This window comes from Coturnix japonica, chromosome 3 (genome assembly GCF_054131305.1).
Source record: "Coturnix japonica strain WE chromosome 3, WE-NBRP24, whole genome shotgun sequence".
Taxonomy (NCBI): domain Eukaryota; kingdom Metazoa; phylum Chordata; class Aves; order Galliformes; family Phasianidae; genus Coturnix; species Coturnix japonica.
Window position 1 is genome coordinate 99,769,880 of NC_140665.1, and position 6,840 is coordinate 99,776,719.

Sequence of the window (6,840 nt, forward strand, 5' to 3'; positions counted from 1 at the left end):
TCGCTGCGTTGTTCCCTTTCCTCTTTTATTCCTCCTCATTTTCAGACCCTTGCCAACAGATCCTTGGCAGCTCTCATAAAAGCAATTATCATTTTTAGCGAGGGTTTTGCAGTATTTTGTCTTGATTCTGGAACTGCTCTCCCTCTGTGCCATCCTCCCTCCTGCCCCAGCTCTGCCATGGATCCGCACTGCTCACAAATTCATCCTGACAAATCCCAGAACCCTGGACCTCCAGGGTGCTTGGGGCTGGAGGTGCCTCGGATCCCTCTGGTCCACCCCCTGCCACATCAGGGTGCCCAGCATCATGGCCAGAGGGTTTGGGGGATCCTCAAGGAAGAGACATTTCTCATTGGCTTGCTCCCTGGGATAAATGGTTCTGCACATCTCTGTCGCTCAGCTGTCACACAGCTGGATGGGGCTGGATGTGTGTGGCTGTCACGGCAGCACTTGCCCAGATGTTGGCACCTGACAGATGGAACAGATGGATGGGAGACATCAGTGCAAGGTCCCAGCCCAGTGTGCTCACTCACGAGATGCAGCCCTCTCCGCTGCAAGTAGAGTCATTGAGTTATCTAGGTTAGAAAAGACCTTCAAAACCATCGAGTTCAACAGCTGACCTGACCCACCAAGTCCCATCATTAATCCATGTTCCTTAGTGCCGTACCCACACATCTCCTAGATATCTCCAAAGATCATAGAATCATAAAATCATAGAACCATGGAATCAGAGAATGGATGGGATGGAAAGGACCTTAAAGCCCCCCAGTCCCAAATACTGCTATGGGCTGATTGCCCTCAACCACATCAGGCTGCCCAGGACCCCATCCAGCCTGGCCCTGAGTACCTCTAGGGATTAGGCGCAACAGAGACGGGGACCTCACCTCTTCTCTGGACAGTCTTTTCCAATGAGCACCTTCACTATGAAGACATTCTCCCTAATAGCCAGTCTACACCTACCCTGGCACAATTTGAGACCATCAGCTCACTGAATGCACACAACTCCAATCTTTTCTGCATTCGCCCTGTATCTCATTGTGTTTGAGGGTCTCAGCAGGCATCACTGTTGCTGCTAGGCAAAAATCCCCTCCCTATAATCATTTTTTATTCACAAAAAGGCCTGGAAATAGGGATTTCACAGTGAAAAGTTAAAAACCCTTGGGATTCCCTTCTTCTCCAGGAGGTTGTGGAGCCGGGTGGGACTCCAGCTCCGGCGCCGCCGATGGGGACGCACGACAGATGTTCCTAATTGGGTCACATGTGCCTCATCCCTCCCCAAAACCAGCCTGCCGTGTGGCTCTGCTTCCCTCCTCCTCCTCCTCCTCCTCCTCCTCTCGCCATCCCGGAGCAGACGGAGTGGAGCCGAGCTCGCGTGTGACATCGGGGAGCGGGTGCAGCCTCCACATCCCACTGCTGCTCTCGCTGTTCCTATTTGTAAGAAAGATCCCCTTCATCCTGCCGGCAGGCCGGGCGCTGCTGCTATACATCACTGCATATTTTCCACTTGAGATCAATACCGCAGCCCCCAGTTGCACTGAATGGCCCTGCTGCCGTGGGGGCTTCCTGGGCTCCATTTGGAGGATGACATGGAGCAGCGCGGTGGCCCCAGAGCCATGTCCCCTGCCCTGCCACTTCTCATACCCCATCTCCGTGCCATCATCTTCTCTGTGCCACCATCTCCAGGCAGAGCTCTGCCAACAGTTTATTTTATTACATTCCACCACGTGAAAACAAAAACCTCTTGGCAAACAATCTGACCACTCCGAATTTATTTGTCGCTTTTTTTTTCTACCTCCCCCCCTCTCTCTTTGCTTTTTGCTTTAACAATTCTGCATTGTTTGGGGCTGTTGCGCTTGCTAGGAGTCTCGGGTTTCGTGCATTCATCTGCTCTTGTCTTGTCAGATCTGTCGGCTTGGCTCCTCGCACGCACGCTCTTCCGTCTCCAAACCATTCTTTTTCACTTTACGTCCCTCTCCTGCCAGCTCTGACTCGCTTTAACTACGCCGCACGTTTGCTTTCTGCACTTCCAGCTTCCAAAAGAAAGAGAGAAATGCCTAAATACACCATTTGATGGGCGAAACTCCTGGCCGGTTTTGCGATAGCTCTCAAATGCTGAATGAACCTTCAGGATATGTCACTATAGCACTGCGAGTCACAAACACATACGGTGGCAGAGCTGGTGTCTGCTCCTGGCCATGCATACATGGATCTGGAGCACATCCCTATCATTACATTTGGCAGGATGGGGACTGATGGCATTTCCTCTAAACCCTTTTATACACCGGGTCTGGAGTTTTGCTTCAAACTGAGGTCATAGAATCATTCATGTTGGAAAAAGTCTTTAATATCATCTAGTCCAACCATCCAGTATTGCCCATTGATCATGTCCCTGAGTGCCACATCTCCTTGGCTCTTGAACACCTCCAGGGACAGCAATTCCACCACCTCCATGGGCAGCTGTGCCACTTCATCACTGCTCTTTTGGAGAAGAAATGTTTCCTAATACCCAACCTGAAATAAGCCAACCTGAGTTGTTTAGCACTTCCCAGGTACTGCAGCAAAGGCTGAGTGTCCTCAGGGGTGGCAATGCACAACACCAGAGGATTGTTTCCCATCTGGATGAGGATGTGGCCACTGGGTTTTGCTCCAGCTGCCTCAGTGCAGTGAGACCAGACATAGAACACATCAAACATTTCTGTCCTGACCCAATGGATCCAAGTGATGGGCAGCCTCACTTTCTGCTGGAAAACATCTCATCGGAAGCCATCAGGCTGTCATGCAGGGTCTTTAATTCTCAGTGTCTGCCTTTTCTGAAGATCTCTTTCAGTTTTTTCCATACCAAAAACCATCTCTCCATCCTTCTGCTTCTGATCAGCATCCATCCTTTCCTCCACACATCTGCACCCAGTAATGCTGATGGGATTCCACACATGGGACACTGCAGGTCTCATTCCCAAAGTCCCTCGTGGCTCTGACTGCAGAGCCAGACATGAGCAGAACATAGCAGGGGACCCAGCAGGACACACGTCCCCCACCAGAGTGCTGCAGCTTTGCTTGAGTCCTTGGGATAATGATTTCCAGCTGCTCTCCCTCTCCCAGCTTGCATGCCTTTGGCTGGCTGCCTCTTCCCTTTGTCCTCGTTGTAGGAAGTGAGGCTTCTTTGGAAAGCTGCTGCAAAATGCTACAAAATCCCAGGATCTGTGGCAAGGTGTGAAACTGCAGAGATTGGTGTGGGAAGAGGGAGTCTTGTCTGGATGGGGACCACAGTGGTGACTTACGGAACCAAGAGGTGGTGATGGTGATGGACACTGAAACTGCCATCACCAGGGCTAAGCTTTGTCCAAGGGCTCAGCTGGAGATGGGCTGTCAGCTACATACCCCCAGATATACCACAGCATATGTACAATATGCTTCAACCTCATGGAGAAAGCTTTAACATTCCCACTGATAGGATGAACATTTAAAGATCCTGATCCAAAGCTAAGCAGCACTGTGATGACATAAAGCTTCACCAGGATGAAGGAGAAGAGACACAATGGGATCCTGGCTGTGATGGCATTTTGGCTAAATAGTGGTGCCTTCATGTCCTACTCCTTTTTCATGGGCTGATCATGGTGGAAGTCAGTTGACATCCACAGGGATGTATATTGGCTCCAGTGCCCTAATGCATTTCTTGGGGGTGACACTGGACAATGAGCAAGTTGGGTGAGCCTTGCATGTAGCCTGTGGGCTGCCCTGGCATCCTAGCTTGTGTGCTCCCATCCCTGGAATCTGTTCAGCATCATACTGCAGATCCTCAATGGGAAAAGGGGAACTCATGGCCACCAAACTCACGCAGAGGGTGGTGACGCACTGGAACAGGTTGCCCAAGGAGGCTGTGGATGCCCCATCCCTGCAGGCATTCAAGGCCAGGCTGGATGTGGCTCTGGGCAGCCTGGGCTGCTGGTTGGTGACCCTGCACACAGCAGGGGGTTGAAACTCAATGATCATTGTGATCCTTTTCAACCCCAGGCCATTCTATGATGATTTACCCAAGGGTTTGAAAAGCCTATCCATAACTGAAAGTATTCAGTGGCCCTTCATTCCAAGTTCTGTGAAGCTTTGTACATCTGCTGAGAGAAGAGCATGATCTTTTAAGCAAACTGATACTCTGATGGCTTGGCATTCCCTTGTCTGCTGTTTCTGCAGGGAGAATGATCTGAAATGCTCAAAGCACTGAAATTTTCTTAGAGCCCCCCTTGTTTCATTTTAATGCTTTGTAACCTAAATCCATTCAATTTGAGCACTGAATTGTTATACTGTTTATTCAACTTTAAATCAGTCATAAACTTCATATCCTGCATTCTGGTGTCCAGGTTGGCGAAATGAAAGCAATGGGATGCATTAGCATTCTTTACATTTTGGTATTTGAAAGCAGAAGGATCCAAACCCACCAGATCCTTCAAATATGCAGCCAAAAAGAAGGGGGAACTTGTGTGCATCTCAGAAAGAACCAAAACAAAGAAGGCAGCTTTAAAATGCCACACTCGTACCAATGTGCCAAGACTTCGTGTACACGTGCGTGTTTGCGTTCGTACGTGTGTGTAAAGAACTGTAGAGTCACTGAGTCATTCAGGTTGGAAAAGACCTCTCAGATCTCCAAGTCCAACCCATGCTCACAGCCCACGTCCCTCAGTGCCACATGAGTTCTGGAACGGCTCCATGGATGGTGACCCCACCACCTCCCTGGGCAGCTGTGCCACTGCATCACTGCTCCTAATGAGAAGAAATGTTTCCTAATACCCAACCTGAACCTGGTGCAACTTGAGGCCATCACCTCTTGTCCTGTCACTGTTACCTGTGAGAAGGAAACAGAGAAATGTCTATATGCTATATTATAGTATATATATATATACTTATAGAGAAAGACAGGACTGTACGGTAATCCATTCAGAAATGGCCAAAGAAAATGAGCAAAAATCTCAGTATCCTTAACAATATATGGCACCCAATCAAATGGGGTCTGTTCAATAAATGCTTTAGAAAAGAAACCCGAAGAAACATAACCCAAAATTGGCACTTATGATTCAATGAGCACACAAACAGCCTGCCAACCCAAGAAGGGCTGCTATCCCCGTGCCATATGAGCTCATGCCAAAGCCTTCAGGAGAAATGATGGAAGAAACGGGAGCGTTTCGCCCTAATCCCAGTTTACCCATCACTGACAGCCGATGACATGCACCGGAGTGGCTTAGTGCTGCAAGGTGCTAATAACTTTGTTTTGGATCCAGCGAATCACTTAAGGTTGTTTGGAAGGGCTCGCATGCTTGAAGCCAAGTGCGCACTTAAGTGGTTTGCTGGCCTCTGTCCAGGCGGCTTGGAGCCCTGATGGCTGGGTGGGATTTCAGAGGGCAGTCCCAATACAGGCACCCTGCTGTGTGGTTCCGGCCCCTTTGATGATACTGAGACTTGTGGGAGCAGCACGCACTGCACAGAGCTGGGCACAGGGCTGGCTGGGGGAATGGCAGTGTTGGCACATGGCACGGCATGCATGGGTGGAGGATGCTGTGGTGGTGCTGCTCAAAGGCTGTGACCCTGTTGGTAGAGTTGGGTCTTCCCATCCGTCACATGGGAGGGAACAGCTTTCATTCATAGAATCATAGAATCATAGAATCATAGAATCATAGAATCACAGAATCACAGAATCACAGAATCATAGAATCATAGAATCATAGAATCATAGAATCATAGAATCACAGAATCATAGAATCATAGAATCATAGAATCATAGAATGGCTTGGGTTGGAAGGGACCTCAAGGATCATGAGGCTTCAACCCCCTGCTGCATTCAGGGCCACCAACCTCCACATTTAATACCAGCCCAGGCTGCCCAGGACCCCATCCAACCTGGCCTTGAACACCTCCAGGGATGGATGGAAGGGAGCCTCAGTGAGATCATCCTTCACCATGCTCAGCCCATAGAGCCTCAGGTTCTGGATGCATCCAGGGTTGGATGCATCCCTGTGTCCCTCTGGCCCCTTCCTGCCCCAGCAGAGCCACCCAGGGTGCCCAGCACCGCAGCCAGGGGCTGTGAGATGCCCCTGAGGATGAGCCCAAAATGATGCAAAACCCAACTCTGCAGGTGGCACTGCATTGGTAGCGCTGTGCAGCTGTGATGCGGGGTGACAAATACATTTCTCAGCCTTATGAAAAATTTTATAAGTCATTAAATTTTTAAGTAAGACCATCAGGAACGGCACATCAGCTCCAGCAGGCTTAAAATAGGGTGACAAATGACCGCTGGAGGCATACGGCTTAATTACAAATGGCAGGAGGCCAGAATCATCAAATGCCACCACTGCTCCCTGGTTTGGAGGACACCAGCATGGGATCGCTGTACCAAAACCTCAGAGCCATCAGGCACTGGGCTGGGCATCAGCCTGGGGAGGGCATCATAGAACCATTCAGATTAGAAAAGACCTCTCAGATCACCCAGCCCAACCCCAGTCCACTCCCCCATGCCCACATCCCTCAGTGCCACATCCCCATGGTTCTGGACTTTCAGCACTTGGCTGAAAAACACAGATTTGCCCCCAGAAATGGCACTGGGAATGATGTGATGGTCCAACACCGATGTCGTGCTGCCCTCTGCAGAATATGTGGGCACCTTTTGAGTGGGCTCGGGATGAACAGAACATTCCTGGGGGGCTGCTGGGAACTTATTGCTTCTTGGGAGGCAGCTTTGCCATGGCTGTGTCCGTGTGTTGGCATGGGAAAGGGGAGGGGATGGGGAGAGGAGGAGAATGGAGGGGAGAAAAGGGGAGTGGAGGGAAGGGAAGGAAAGGAGAAGAGGAAGGGGTAAGG